Raw genomic sequence first — 15,429 nt, 5'->3', positions numbered from 1 at the left:
AAACATGCTTCCACGTACACTGCAGGTTATGGTGGTAAGGCCTAAGCTCCTCCTAGAGAGATCTTAGCATTAAAAATAAGGCAAAGGTCACAGGCATAGCTCTCTTGGTGAGGCTTGGTCTGGCTCAGGGTGGTTGGTGATTTCATCTCCTTAACATAACAAAAGGAAAAAGAGCAATTTCAAAAAATGGTTAAAATATCCAAACCCACCCTTGAGTTCCTCAGGGTAACTAGTCAGTGACTGTTTCAATATACATTCCCCTACTGGCTAATGACAACAATCCCTATTTCATGTGCCTATTGGTCATTCGCATATCTTCTTTTGTGAAATGTCTGTTCAAGTCAGTGGCATAATAAGAAACGAATATTTGGTCTTTGTTCCCCATTCCTGACAAAACTCCTAAAACCTTTGTAATTTCCTGAGTGGTAGGGGTGACAGGAGAGTCTTCTGTTCAAGTATTTAGTCTTTGTCCTCAGTTCCTGACATGGAGCTCCTAATTCCCTTGGAATTTCCTGGGTGATAGGAACATCTTTTGTTCTAATATGGCTACTCTTGGCCAGCTCCCTAGATAGCTTCAGAACAGGGGCTGGTTGGAAGAAAGACTAAGCCATCATTAGAAGCCTGGAAATTTCAGCTCCACCACCCACGCAACTTCCAGGAAGAGGAGATGGGTTGGAGATTAAGTTAATAATTAATCATGCTTATGTGATTAAACTCCCATAAAATTCCCTAAATGATGGGTTTCAGAGAGTTTCTGGGTTGGTGAATGCACCCATATGTCAGGAGGGTGGCACACCCCAACTCCCTGGGGGCAGAAGCTCCTGCACTTATGACCCTTCTGGACCCCACCCTATGTACCACTTCATCTGGCTGTTCATTAATATCCTTTACAATAAACTAGTAAACATAAGGAAAATGTCTTCCTGAGCTCTGTGAACTGTTGTAGCAAATTATCAAAACCGAGAAGGGCATCGTGGGAACCCTGGATTTGCAGCTGGTCAGTCAGAAGTACAGGAGGCTGGGACACGTTACTCACATCTAAAGTGGGACCAAGCTTGTGAGATTGAACCCCTTAACCTGTGGGAACTGATGATAACTCTGAGTAGTTTGTGTCAGAATTGAATTGAATTGTCGAACAAGCAGTTGGTGTCCAGAGAATCAGAGAATTCATTTTTGGTTTTGGAAAACACCCCAGAATGTCTTTTGCCCATTAAAAAAATTATATTGTTTGTCTTTTGATAATTAATTTGTAAGAGTAATTTTTTATATATTCTGGATACAGATCCTTTGTCAGATGTATGATTTATAAATATTTTCTCCCAGTCTGTGGATTGCCTATTTATTTTCCTAACAGTATATTGAAGTGTACAATTTGATAAGTTTGATAAGTACAGTTTGACAAACCATCAACACAATCAAAATAACAGCATTCTCATAACCTTAGGTTTCCTCTTGTCCTTTGTAATTTCTCGCTTTTGAATCTCCCTCTCTCCCAATCCTTCCCACTCTACAGTCGTCAGGCAACCACTAATATGTTTTCTGTCATTGTAGATTAGTTTGCATTTTCTAGAATTTTATATTAATGTAATCATACAATATGTCCTCTGTCTTTTTTTGGTCTAGTGTCTTTCACTCAGCATAATTATTTTGAGATTCATCTATGTTGCATGTATCAATATTTCATTCCCTTTTATTACTAAGTAGTATTCTATTGTATGAATGTACAATTTTTTTTATCTACTCACCTTTAAATGGACTGAATTTTACATATGCTTCCCAATTTCTATAAAGAAAATCTTGCTGAGATTTTGGTTACAATAACATTGAACCCATAATTAATATGGGAAGAAGTGACATCTTAACACTGTGAGTCTTCTGCATCCTGACCACAGTATTTATACAACAGTCTTACATAATTTCCCTCAGCGATGTATTCTAGTTTTCAGTATACTGCTCTTGTACATCTTTTCTCAGACTTATCCCTATTTCATATTTCATGTTTCTATTGTAAATAGTATTATTTTTTAAATTTCAATTTCTAATTGTTCATTGCTAGTGCACAGAAATACAATGGGTTTTTGTGTATTAATGTTGTATCTTGCAACCGTGTTAAATTTACTTATTAGTTCCAATAGCTTTCCTGTAAGATTTTCCACATAGGCAATCTACATAGATAATCTACAAAGATAATCTACATAGGCAATCAAGTCTTCCGTAAATAGAGTTTTAACTTTTTCCTTTCCAATTTGCATGCCTTTTATTTCTTTTCTTGAATTAATAGAACTACCAATACAACCAACGATAAAGAAAAATAGCAAAGGTGGATATCCCTACCTTTTTCCCATCTCAGGGGAACACACTCCGCCTTTTATGATTGAGTTTAATGTTAGCTGTAGATGTCCTTTATCAGGTTGAGAACATTTCCTTCTATTCTTAGTTTACTCAGAGTGCTTTTTGTTTTGTTTTGTTTTGTTTTAACCAGTAACAGATGTTATATTTTGTCAAATGCTTTTCCTTGCACGTATTGATATAGCTATATGGTTTTTCTGTTTTAGTTTATTAATATGGTGAATTATATTGATTCGTTTTTTGAATCTTAAACTAACCTTACATCTCTGAGAGAAACCAGACTTGCTCATGATGTATTGTATTATATATGGTTGGATTTTAGCAACTATGTACATGAGGGATATTGTTTTGTCATTTTTTGGAATATCTGTGTCTGATTGTCATATTAGGATAATCTTAGCTTCATAAAATGTATTCGCTCCTCTTCAATTTCCTGGAAGTGTTTGTAGAGAATTGGCCTTATTTCCTTCTTAAGCAATTGGTTAAATTCATCAACAGTGCCATCTGGGAGTGGAATTTTCTTTGTGGGAAGGTTTTATCTACAAATTCAATTTTTTAAATAGCTATAGGTCAGAGTTTCTCAGCAACAGGACTATTAATATTTTGATCTAGATAATTTTGGTTGTGGGAGGTTGTCCTACACATTGTAGGATATTTAGCAAAATAGTTGGCTTCTACCCACTAGATACCTGTAGCGTCCCCAAACCCCAAACCCAACCCCATTTATAAAAGTCAGAAACATTCTCAGACATTGGCATATTTCCTCTTGGAGACAAATTCACGTGGCTTAGAAACACTGCTGTAGGGTTATTTAGGTTATCTCTTTCTTGTTGAATGAGCTTTGGTGATTTGTTTTCCAAGGAATTTACTAACAAAAAGTTGTTTTAAATATTTCCTTATTATCCTTTCAATATCTGAAGATTTTCCAGAAATCTTTCTAGTAATGATTTCCAATTTAATTCCATTATGTGAGAGAGCATACTTTATATGACTTGAATCCTTCATTGAAAATTCATTGAGGCTTAGTATACAGCCCAGAATATGGTTTACCATTGGTAAATATTCCAGGTGCCCTTTAAAAGAATTAGAATTCTGCTGTTGTTGGATGAATTGATTGTCAGTGCATATAAAAATTGGAGTCTTCAGATGATACTTTCCTCCAGACAAGGGTCATCTTTTCTTTTGCTGGGCAGAGTGGGATATTGAGCCCCTGTCTGCAGGTAGGACCCAAGCTGAGTCAAGACAGGGTCGCCATATTGGAAAGGCTTGGTCTATCTCCTGTTATCCCTATTGTTATGGTACAGTCTTTGAGGTCTTTCAACTGAGAGACTAATGTATGAACCCGGATCCATCCTCTGGGTTAGTCATGAACTCTAAACTTTAATTCCTTAGTACCGTAAGACTATTAAAAATTCAGCTGTGTATTCAGAGGTTTTTGGCATAGCTTTTAATTTCCCTCCCTACTTAACTTAAAGCCTTGTCAAATACCTTTCGAGGAAAACTGCCTTGTATTTCAGGCCCTCAGTTCTCCATTTTTGTCACTTTAGCATGACAAAAATGACAAAGTTTTGTTTAGTTTTTTTCTTTATTCCCTACTAGTGGTCCTTTTACCAGCTGCAGATAAGTTATTAGTTTCTTGCTTGCATCCAGAATCCGCAAGTTCTCCCAGGGAAAAAGCACCTTCAGCTGACTTCTTCACGTTTCTTCACGGTTCTTCACTCCATGGAATATTAACTGAATATTCATTTTTTGTCTTTTTTGCTTCCGTAGCTCTCTGATATTTTACACAAATGATTTTTTATACTTATTATGACTTTTCTGGTTCTTGAAGACGTCTGAAAGCTATTCTATCTTGGCTGGAGGCAGAATTCTTGATTCAGATTTGAGCCAAGTTTGCACTTTGCAGCACAGATCTTGTTGGTCTGGGTGGCTTCACGGGCAATGTCAGAGATGGAGTTACCACGAAACTGATGGAGCTTAATCTTTGTAGTCTATCACTTGCATGGGGCCCCTTCCAAGACTCTGGGAAGGATCCTAACAAAGTGTTCACACAAACATGTGTTTTTGTAACATTTGCAAAAAAATTGTATCCATAATTAGTTCAGGCCACTCTCTTTTCTGCTCCATTTTCCCTCTGTTGTAATTCTCATGTCCAGTGGTAATGCAGTAGCTGTGAGAATTTTTGCCATCTGGCTAAGTGAAAGCTATTTTAAGAATACAGTTATGTGGTCCATAGTCACTTTTATGTATAGGTTAGTTATTGTTAACCCTTCTGGTGTAGGAATGGCTTCTAGGAATAGTCTGACTTCTGATCCTACTGACTTATCAGCATCATGACATAAGACGCAGGGCCGGAATGTGAAGATTTCTGATGATGCCAAGCACCTGAAATATGTGGGCAGTGGATAGCCATTCTACTGCTGCTCAAGCCTTAAAATATGGGTACTTACTCACTCTAAGGACTCCAATTAACGAAGGAGTATATTTTCAGAGACTTAAAAGAGAATCCGGGACACAAAGGAATATAAAGAAGTTTTTCAAAAAGTTGGTAAAGCTCAACTGAAATTTTGAAAGATGTTTTGCGATGTTTGAATAAAACAAGTGAGAAATTATAGACTTCTGATTTCCATACACAAAGAGTACCCTCCATTGTCATCTTCGAATTTCTTTATTAGAAGACAACAAAGCAGGCCGACACCGTGGCCCAGTTGTTAAGTTTGCGCGCTCCGCTCCGGTGGCCCAGGGTTTCTCTGGTTCGGATCCTGGGTGTGGACATGGCACTACTCATCATGCCAGTTGAGGCGGCGTCCCACATAGTACAACTAGAAGGACCCACAACTAAAATATACAACTATATACTGGGGAGACTTGGGGAGAAAAAGCAGAAAGAGAAAAAAAAAAGAAGATTGGCAACAGCTGTTAGCTCAGCTGCCAATCTTTAAGAAAAAAAAAACCAACAAAGGAAAAACTGTAAGAGAAAATAATTAATAAAATATTTAAAAACCCAGTAAGTTTCTCTCAGAAAACAGAGCTTAGAAATATATCTATATGTGTATAATCACACGTACATACACATATATATGTTAGTTTATTTATCTATCCCTCTGTATGCGTGCGCGTGTGTGTGTGTGTGTGTACCCACAAGTTCATACTGATGCCTCTGATTCCAATCAAATATCGCAGGGTTCATTCTAGCCTCCCTCCTTTTTTTTGTTTGTACCTTCTTTCTCTGGCAGTGGGAAAGCTGGCTCTCAGGATCCATAATATATTTAATTATTTGCTCAATTATAACAATACAAATAGTTTCAGAATTGCTAACCTATACTCCTGGTCATAATAATTTTACTAACTAGAGTACAATATTTGTGTACAGTTCTTTTTGTCATAACCTTAGACTAGTCTGCCCTTTGCCTGGTAGTCAAATACTCTTTCCCAAAGTTAATTTAGGTCAGTTCTTTTCTTCCTCATCCCCTTTAGAAAGGTTATGCTGCTCATTTGTCATACAAGTAGGTTCATTTATTACTGTTTGTATTCCTTTTGAGTAATCTCCATTCTGGTTGACTTTAATTACTTATTTACATTTTGACTATGTGAAACATTATTAAAGTTATAAGAGTAAGAACCACTCAAAATGTTATATTCAGAAAAGAGTCAATCCCCTTCATCCTTGCCACACCATTCTGATTCACCAATTCTTTCTTTCTTTCATTTTTTTTCGTGAGGAAGATTGGCCCTGAGGCAACGTCTGTCACCAATCTTCCTCTTTTTGCTTGAGGAAAATTGTCTCTGAGCTAACACCTATGCCAATCCTCCACTATTTTTGATATGTGGGATGTGGCCAAGTCATGGCTTGATGAACAATGTGTAAGTCTGCGCCTGGGATCCAGGCCCTCAAATCCTAGTCTGCTGAAATGGAGTGTTTGAATTTAACAACTATGCCACCAGGCTGTCTCCTGCCACAATTCTCTACATTCTATTCCATGCTCACCCCTGATGGATATCCAATCTCATTAGTTTCTGGTTTATCCTTCTTGTATTTCCTTTTGCATAAGAGAGCAGATATATGGATGTTTTATTATAGCCTCTTCTTTCTTCTGTGAAAGGTAGCATGTAATAGACACTCTTTGATCTTTGTTTTTTCACCTAACAATATACCCTGGAAATCACTCTATATTTGTTCATACAGATCTTCCTCATCCTAGTTTAAAAAAAATTATTTTGAAAAACTCACAGATTTATATGAAGTTGCAAAAATAATAATACAGAGAGGTCCTGTGTACCTTTCACTTAGTTTTCCCCAATGAAACATCTCAAGTAACTATAGAAGAATGTCAAAACCAGAAAACTGGGCTGGCCCGGTGGCGCAGCACTTAAGTTTGCACGTTCTGCTTCTTGGCGGCCCCAGGGTGGCAGGTTCGGATCCTGGGTGCGGACACGGCATTGCTTGGTACACCATGCTGTGGTAGGCGTCCCACATATAAAGTAGAGGACACAGATGTTGGCTCAGGGCCAGGCTTCCTCAGCAAAAAAGAGGAGGACTGGCAGTAGTTAGCTCAGGGCTAATCTTCCTCAAAAAAACCCAAAAAAACAAAACCAGAAAACTGACATTGGTACAAGCCACAAATCTTTCTCGGTTTCACCAGTTTCACACACACTCATTTGTGTGTACATGTAGTTTACACAATTTTGTCACATGTGTAGATTTGTGTAACCACTGCCGCAATCAAGATACACAGTTGTTCCATCACCACAAGCTTCCTTCTTGTTACCAGTTAACGCCCATCTCTTTCCTCTCTTAACTGACTCCCATTCTGAACTCCTGGAAACCTCTAATCTGTTCACTCTCTCTATAATCTTGTCATCTTGAGAATGTCACATAAATGGAATCATACAGTATGCAACCCATTGAGACTGGCTTTTTTTTTCACTCAGCTTAATTCCCTGACATCCTTCCAAGCAGTCACATGTATCAACAGCTTGTTCCTTTTCACTGTCTGGTAGTGTTTCCTGGGATGGATGCAGCCTAGTTTGTTTAACCAGTCACCCACTGAAGGACATTGAGGTTGTTTGTGTGTTTTGGCTATTACAAACAAAACTGCTAGAAACCATATCATCTAGACTTTTGTGTGAGCATAAGTTTTATTTTTCTGGAATAAATGTCCAGAGGTATGATTGCTGGGTCATATGTTAAGTGTATGTTTAGTTTCTTATAAAACTATTTTCCAGAGTGGTTGTGTTATTCACATTACTACCAACAATACGTGTGATATCTAGTTTCTCTGAATTCTTGTCAGCATTTAATGTTACCACTATTTTGAATTTCAGCTCTTTTATTTAAGTGTATAGTGATCTCATTATGGTTTTAATTTGCATCTTTCTAATGGCTAATGATGTTGAACACACTTTCATGTGCGTTTTTGCCATCAATATTTCTTCTGTAGTAAAATGTCAGTTATGTCTTTTGCTCATTTTCTAATTGTATTATTTGTGTTTTTACTGCTGAGTTTTGAGAGTTCTTTACATATTCTAAATCTTTTGTCAGATATATAGTTTGCAAATATGTTTCTTTTAGTCTAGAGCTGTTCTGTTCTTTTATACGTTTAACAGGATCTTTCACAAAGCAATGTTTTCAATTTTGGTGAAGCCCAATTTATTGATTTTCTTCTTTTATGAATTGTGCTTTTGGCATTATGTTGAAGAAAATAAACCCTTATGAAGTTTTATTTTTCAGTTTATCTTTCTTAGAGTTTACTGAAATCCTTGAATATGTTGGTTGATGTTTTCGTTATCTTTGGAAAATTCTTAGCCATTGTTTGTTTGTATTTTGTTTCTGCCCCACTCTTTCTCATGTCTCCCTCTGATACCCTAACTATTTGTCTCTTAAACCGTTTGTGTAGGACCTATATGTGGTTATGTTCATAATTTGTTTTCACTTTTGTTCTTTCTTGGTGTTACTTTTGTTTTTTTCCACTTACTTGTCCTCCAGTCACTATTCCTATTTTATAATATTAAACTCAGACTGAGTTTTTAATTTCAATTATTTTACTTTTAATTTCTAGAATGTACATTCTATTCTTTTTAAGTTTCGTATGTTTATATTTATCTTTGGTGAAATTATCTTGAGTTCATCTGTTTTGTCCATATTTTCAACTTCAAAATCTGAATTATCCAGGGATTTATTTCTATGGACTTTATTTTTTTTGTGCTGAGGAAGATCAGCCCTGAGCTAATATTTGTTGCCAATCTTTCTCTTTTTTTGCTTGAGGAAGATTAGCCCTGAGCTAACATCTGTGCCAATCTTCCTCTATTTTATATGTGGGTTGCTGCCACAGCATGACTGATGAGTGGTGTAGGTCTGTGAACCTGGGCCACTGAAGTAGAATATGCTGAACTTAACCACTACTTAAATCCTTCTATGGATTTTTCTAAAGAAAAATTCTTGATTATTGATCATATGGTCTTGCTCTTTTCATGCCTAATAATTTTTTATTGTACACTTGCCTTTTATAAGCGGACAATAGAGGCACTAGAAAATGTCATTTTCCACCAAAGGGGTTTCTTTATGATATCTTTTAATTAGATCAGCTAAGTGTCTTTTTTTCCCTCCACTTGACTATCCTCTATCCCTGCTATCATATACCCTCACATACCAAGCACCATAAGCATTTCAATTCCTTCATTTTTCTATGCTCCTCTAAATTTTTCCTTCTCTTCTCTCTCTACATGCATTTTATTCTCTTAATCAAGAATTCACTTCCTAATAATCCACCTCTTTAAGTTTTCTTTAAAATAAACTAAAATCCAATATTGAGTGTAGTCAGTGCTAGAATAGAACTGTGAATAAAGAGCTTCTGGAACCCAGATGAAAGAACAGCCAAGTTTAACAAAGAGGAATAACAGCATTTTCCAGGAAGAATATTTCAACTGAACTTTGATTATTTTAGTATTATTTTTAATAGAATGAACATTCCCCTCTGAGAGAACATCATAAGCAAGGGGACATAGAGTAAGGAAAGTCAAAATTATCAAAGATTTACTTTATGTCAGGGACAATGCTAGATAATTAATATTTTTTACCTCATTTAACTTTCACAGGAACTCTTCAAAATAATTTTTCCCCAATGATAGTAAACGAGGTTTTCTAGTTTTTAAGCCTGGATTGACTGTTTCTGAGCTGGAGTTTGAGCCATTGTCTCTCTCAAGGCTAATCTCTTTCTCTTTGATTCCAAATTGTCTTCCAGAGAAGATTCAGTTTTTTATTGTTTAGGAAAAATGGTGAGTAGTTTAGTGCATTTGGAGTATAAAATAAACAGAAGCTCTTCTATTTATGTTTTAATTTATTTTTTATTTTCTTCTTCTTTTTTTTTTTTGAGGAAGATTAGGCCTGAGCTAACATCTGCCACCAAGCCTCATTTTGCTGAGGAAGACAGGTCCTAAGCTAACATCTATTCCCATCTTCCTTTTTTTCATGTGGGACACCTGCCACGGGATGGCTTGACAAGCATTGTGTAGGTCCGCACCTGGGATCTGAACCAGCGAACCCTGGGCCACCGAAGCGGAATGTGTGAACTTAACCACTGCGCCACCGGGCTGGCCAGAAGCTCTTTTAGGTAGAGCTGGGAATGTAAGTTGGCCCAGAACCAGCATCAACATTAGGGAATATTTGTATATTTCTCTAGGCAATAAGGGTCACCTAAGGAATTTAAGTAATGGCTTGATAACACCTATATTTTAGGAAGACTCCACTTATACCACAGTACAAGATGACGGTGAGTAGTGAGACACTAGAGATGAACTGATGAACAGGCTCTTGTAACACATCAGGGACAAGTTAACAAGGCACTGGGCTAGGGAAAGAGAGTGGAAATGAAAAAGAAGGCAGAGATGTGAAAGACAGATGTTATGGGTAGACTTAGAAACTTATTGAATATAAGAATTCAGGGAAAGAGATGGCTCGAGAAAACTGAGATGTTTTAAGACTTGGTGACTAGACAAATCACAAAGAGACAAAACTCAAGAAAAGCAAGTATGGGGGGGTTGTGTTGTAAGGTTTATAACATATGCAGAATTAAAACTTGACGACAAGAGTACAAACGACAGGGAGCAGGAAATGGAATTACATTGTTGTAAATGTTTTACATTATATGAGAAGAGGCATTTTATTTGAGGATAGACTATGATAAGTTAAAGATGTATATTGTAAACCTTAAAGGAACCAATAAAATATAACAAACAGTAGAGATAAAATAGAATAATAAGAAATGCTCAATCCAAAAGAAAATAGTAAAAAAAGAAAAAAAAAGGAACAAAGTACAAATAGCAAGGTAGTAGGTTAAAATCTAACCATATCAACAATAACATAAAATATAAAGCATCCAAGAACAATTAAAAGACAGAGATTGTCAGACTGCATATAAAGTTACAAATAGCTTAAAAGACTGGGAACAGATAAACCATGCAAATACTGGTCACTCTGAAGGTGGAATGTCACATAAAGAAGATTTCAGAACAAAGAATCTTACCAGAGATGAAAAGAAGCATTTCTTTAATGATAACAGAATCTATTAGTCAAGGAAACATAATTGACCTATCTGTTTGTTCCCAATAACAGAGCTCAAAGATAAATAAAGCAACGTTTGACAGTGCTAGAAGGAAAAATAGACAAATTTACAGTGACAGTTTGGGATTTCAACATTCTTCTCTCAGTAATTGATGGAAGTAGACAAAAACCAGGAGGGCTAGAAAAGATTTGAACAGCGCTCATAGCCAACCGGACCTAATTGACATTTAAGGAACACTTTACCACTAACAGCACAGTATATATTCTTTACAAAAGTGCACATAGCATTCAACAAAAGACACCATCTGCTAAGCCATAAAACAATTCTCAATAAATTTAAAATCATACAATGTTAAAAAAAGAAAAAAAAAAGAAAAGAAGGTTTGGGAAACATGGATGAAAAAAATGATGAACATTTGACATCAAATTTTATTAATACATGTGATAAAAGTTTTATAAATAATCTGTCGTTTACCTCCACAAAAGCTACAATGACAATAAGTTAGGTTAAATTGTAATAAAAGAGAACTCATTTAAATATAATTGCATTTGATGGAAAAAATGGCTGACTTGTAAAAGATGAGAGACTTGTAGATTTCATTTCTTTTTCTGGTAACTTCTATGATGTCATATTACAACATATTAAATCATATGGTAATATTCTGGGAAGCATCTCTTGTAATCGCTTATAACCCTTGGATTATATTATTTTGTTTCACAGAAAATCTCTTTCCACTGCTATAATATTTCTATCAGTTAGAAGTTTAAATATATTTGTAATGGGTTAGGGGTGGTGACAGGCCAAGTGTTAGTAAAAGAGGAGGAAGTGAAGTGGCAAAAAATTTAAAGACTGCTTCTAGAATTTCTTCTTTGGCTACCCAATTCCACATCCTTCATTGAGTTAGGTACCTGATGAGAACCTCATCTCCTTCATTTCTCAGAGGCACTAATTATTTCAGATAGGAAATTCTTGAAAGCATCAAATTCTCTATGCATTTCTCCCTAGTTTTCATGAGAAAATATTAGGCTGAGATGGTAATGCCACCTAATAACTTAAGTATAAGATGTAACTCTCAGGGGAATGGTTCATCTGACTGTGCACGCTATAATTTTTTGTCCTTTTTAAAAACCAAAACCTGCTAATTTATTCTAATGACTCAGCTGAAGTCATTTGTCAGTCAGAAAGTAACTTTCCTAAGATATTTTAGTAATTTTTACCAAACTAGGCAAATTGAAATGAGATTATTTTAATAGTTTGGCTGATTTTTTGGTATTGTGTCAAAATCAATCTCTTTTTTTTAATCTGCTCTCCTTTTCTCAATGTATTTGTCTTAAATGGAAAATATTCAAGTTAAGCTTCATTATAATGGACCTTGAAATTCCACAGAAAGTTAATCTTAAGTAAACAAAATGGTAAAGGACTGAGAATAGCACTTCTTGCACTGCACACACTGAGGAAGTAGCAGAGGACACGCATCATAAAACGAAACCAGGCGCATGTAGATCCTTCCACATCTCTTCATTGATTCCAGGTTCTACTGTGAATTGGGTATGAGGTGGCCACTTTCCATGCCTTAATGTTCATGACTAACTACTGATCTTACTGAGACCCAGTGAGGAAGATTTTGTGCTCTCTCTCAGTCTCTCTCTTGGGTGAATCTATAATGTGCCTCTGTGTGTGTGTGTGTGTGTGTGTGTGTGTGTGTGTGTCTTGGGAAGAGTGATATTTCCTCTGAGACTGTATGCTTTCCCAACCCTTGTTAGAGATAATTAGTTAAGGGAATTTTTGAAAAGGAAGTTTTATGCCATAGGGTGAAGCAGAAAAGGAAATACCCAATCCTATATCAACTTTGAAGTCCATAAAAACTTCTTCCTTTTGAAACTTGAATCCTTTGATCTTTAAGTGTTCTCTGTGCTGAATGTACATCAGAGATACCCTAGCTTCCTTCAGGCTGCTCCTTATCTGGCTCCTTATCTGGGGTGGAAGGAGGGTATGTGGATATTTGGGGCCCTCAGGTGGTACAACTATTGCGTGCTTATCAACATTCTCCATCCAGATTCAGCTCAGCTGGGTCCTGTTGCCTCTTTATCTTCTTCCTATTCTCATAAATTTCTTAAATGTCATTTTTCTCTTCTTGTTTTCACTATGGTCATCCCACCTGGACTTCCAAGTGAAGTCCCAAGAAAGAGAAGGAATGGTGGACATGGCATTTCTGAGGTTGCAGTCAAATTTGGTAAGTTAATGATCCTGTGTAGAAAGAAACGTAACCTAGACCTCTATCCAATCATCTGTCTTTTTTGTTTTGTTTTGTTTTTGAACCTTAGACTATTGCTGAATCATGGGCAATTAGATTTATTATGCCAATACTTCATAGCCTAAATGTCTATGCACTTTATTTGAATAGGCTTGATTACATTTTAAAGACTGTGCTTTAATGTAACTCCCTCTATGAGGAAGCCAGAGAGAGACTTTGAACCCTTTAATGGAGTTCTTTCCAAAAGACGTGAATTTAAAAAGCAGTGGAATCTACTGAATTGAAAAGTTTTGAGACTAAAAATACTAATTATGGTCCTGCATCATGTGAGAGTATATGGAATAACAAGCTCTCAGTAATTGTGAGTGTTGAGTATTAACAGTGGAACTTTGAACTCCAACACAGAGAGTCAATGAAAGAAGCTTATAAAATGTTCTTCTGAGTTTTCTATGGTTTGCATTTACCTCATGTACCATTTGGCACAGAACAAGCAGCTTGTCTAACTATGACATGCCCACACTTCTCTTAACTCTGGGACTTGGTAATTCATTCCTCTAAACAATCTAAGCAGTAAATCCCCGTTCTGGCTCTTTGTAAATGAATTAGATAATAGTTGATATTGGGGCATTATTTGCTTCAATTTTCAAAAATCTTGTGAAGTTGAAATTACCTGGTCAAGGATCCAGAAGTCAGAGAGGATATACAACTTTGTCTTGTTTTTCATAGCAATGGGAACTTACCTAAATGCAGTAAGTGATAAATTGCATGATGCAATTAAATAATTAATGTGTATGGCTCTTGTGAGCAAACTATCATGCCACTGTGTTTAGAAGCCACTCTATTAGATTTAAATAAGGATAGACACACATATATCATTTAAAAGAATATTCTTGGCAAACAGAGGAATCAGCAATTAGTTACTACAGTTCAGAAATGCAAGAATGCAGTCCTCACTAAGGCAAGGCTTGGTAGAGAAGAGTAGAGACTGAATATTGATATGATAATATGAAGAGAAAGGCAGACAGTGAATGGATGGTTTAGCAACTAGGAAAACTTTGTATCAGAATGAAAAATTCATGAGAATAATCCTATTGAATGATCTCAGGCTTTGTGGGTCCTTTGGTTGATCTGAGAAAAAAGATAAAAAGCAAAGAAAGAAAACAAAATAAAAAAGAAAATAACTTGGGTTTGTACTCTACTATATAGTTGATAAACATTCATACACATACGTACACATCACTGCCAAGCACAGCTGCCCTGACCTCCCTTCTGGAAGGGCCAGCATATATATATGTATATGTATACGTGTATATACACACACATATATACCTGTACATATACATATGTGTATATATATGCATACACACACATAAGGAAATTCTGAGTATGTTGTAGGGGTGGGGGAAAATCCCCTTTCTTCCCTTCTTGTATTCTTATGGGTGGACTAATAATAAAATTGACACAAAACCAGATTAACAGGAGAAAAATCCAGTTTAACGTATAGGTAGTGGAAGTTTTTAGTGGGATCTTGCTAGTGACTCAAACCAATAAGCTTTTTGCGGCTTAACAAATGGATGCAAGAGGCATCCTCAAAAGAGTACTAGAGTTGCTTTTGTCCAAGAAACTAGTTTCACAAATATTTTTTCCTGCTAATCGACAGTTAGGACAGAAGACCAGATTAACATGAGGAAAATCCAGTTTAATACATACGTATTGGAGACCATAAAGAAATGATGCTTAGAGAGTGAAAATAGGCAGTATATATATTTTTTACACAAACAAACGTAAATTTGTGAAAAATTGACAGGACAAAGAAACTCAGGCTTAGGGTACATAATTAGTGAGGAATTTAAGTAGAGTTTAGGCTGGAGGTAGTAAATGAGCAAGAGTTTGTCTATGCAGGCTCCTCGGCCCTGAATCCCCAGCTCTGGTGATAAGGATGCAAGGAGGGCACCTTTCACGTAGGAGATTTATTTCCTGCTTTCAGGAGGAACAAAGACGGGAGAATCAGAAAGCCCTTTTTGCTTCTTAAATAACTTTAATTCAAAATAATCAGTTTGCTATTGTGCGATATTTTGGGGTGGCCTGTCCTGGGCCCCACCAATGATAACCATGGAATGAGAGAGTCACTGCCAAGCACAGCTGCCCTGCCCTCCCTTCTGGAAGGGCCAGAGGATGCCAGGCCTACGTTCACGCTGACGGAGTTTCTGTGCCCAATGACTGCAGTTTTAAGACATCCTGGCAGGCAAATTTTAGCTATATATC

The sequence above is a fragment of the Equus asinus genome, chromosome 8 (genome assembly GCF_041296235.1).
Source record: "Equus asinus isolate D_3611 breed Donkey chromosome 8, EquAss-T2T_v2, whole genome shotgun sequence".
NCBI lineage: Eukaryota > Metazoa > Chordata > Mammalia > Perissodactyla > Equidae > Equus > Equus asinus.
The sequence above is the reverse complement of the archived record's forward strand: the minus strand, read 5'-3'. Positions refer to the sequence as shown.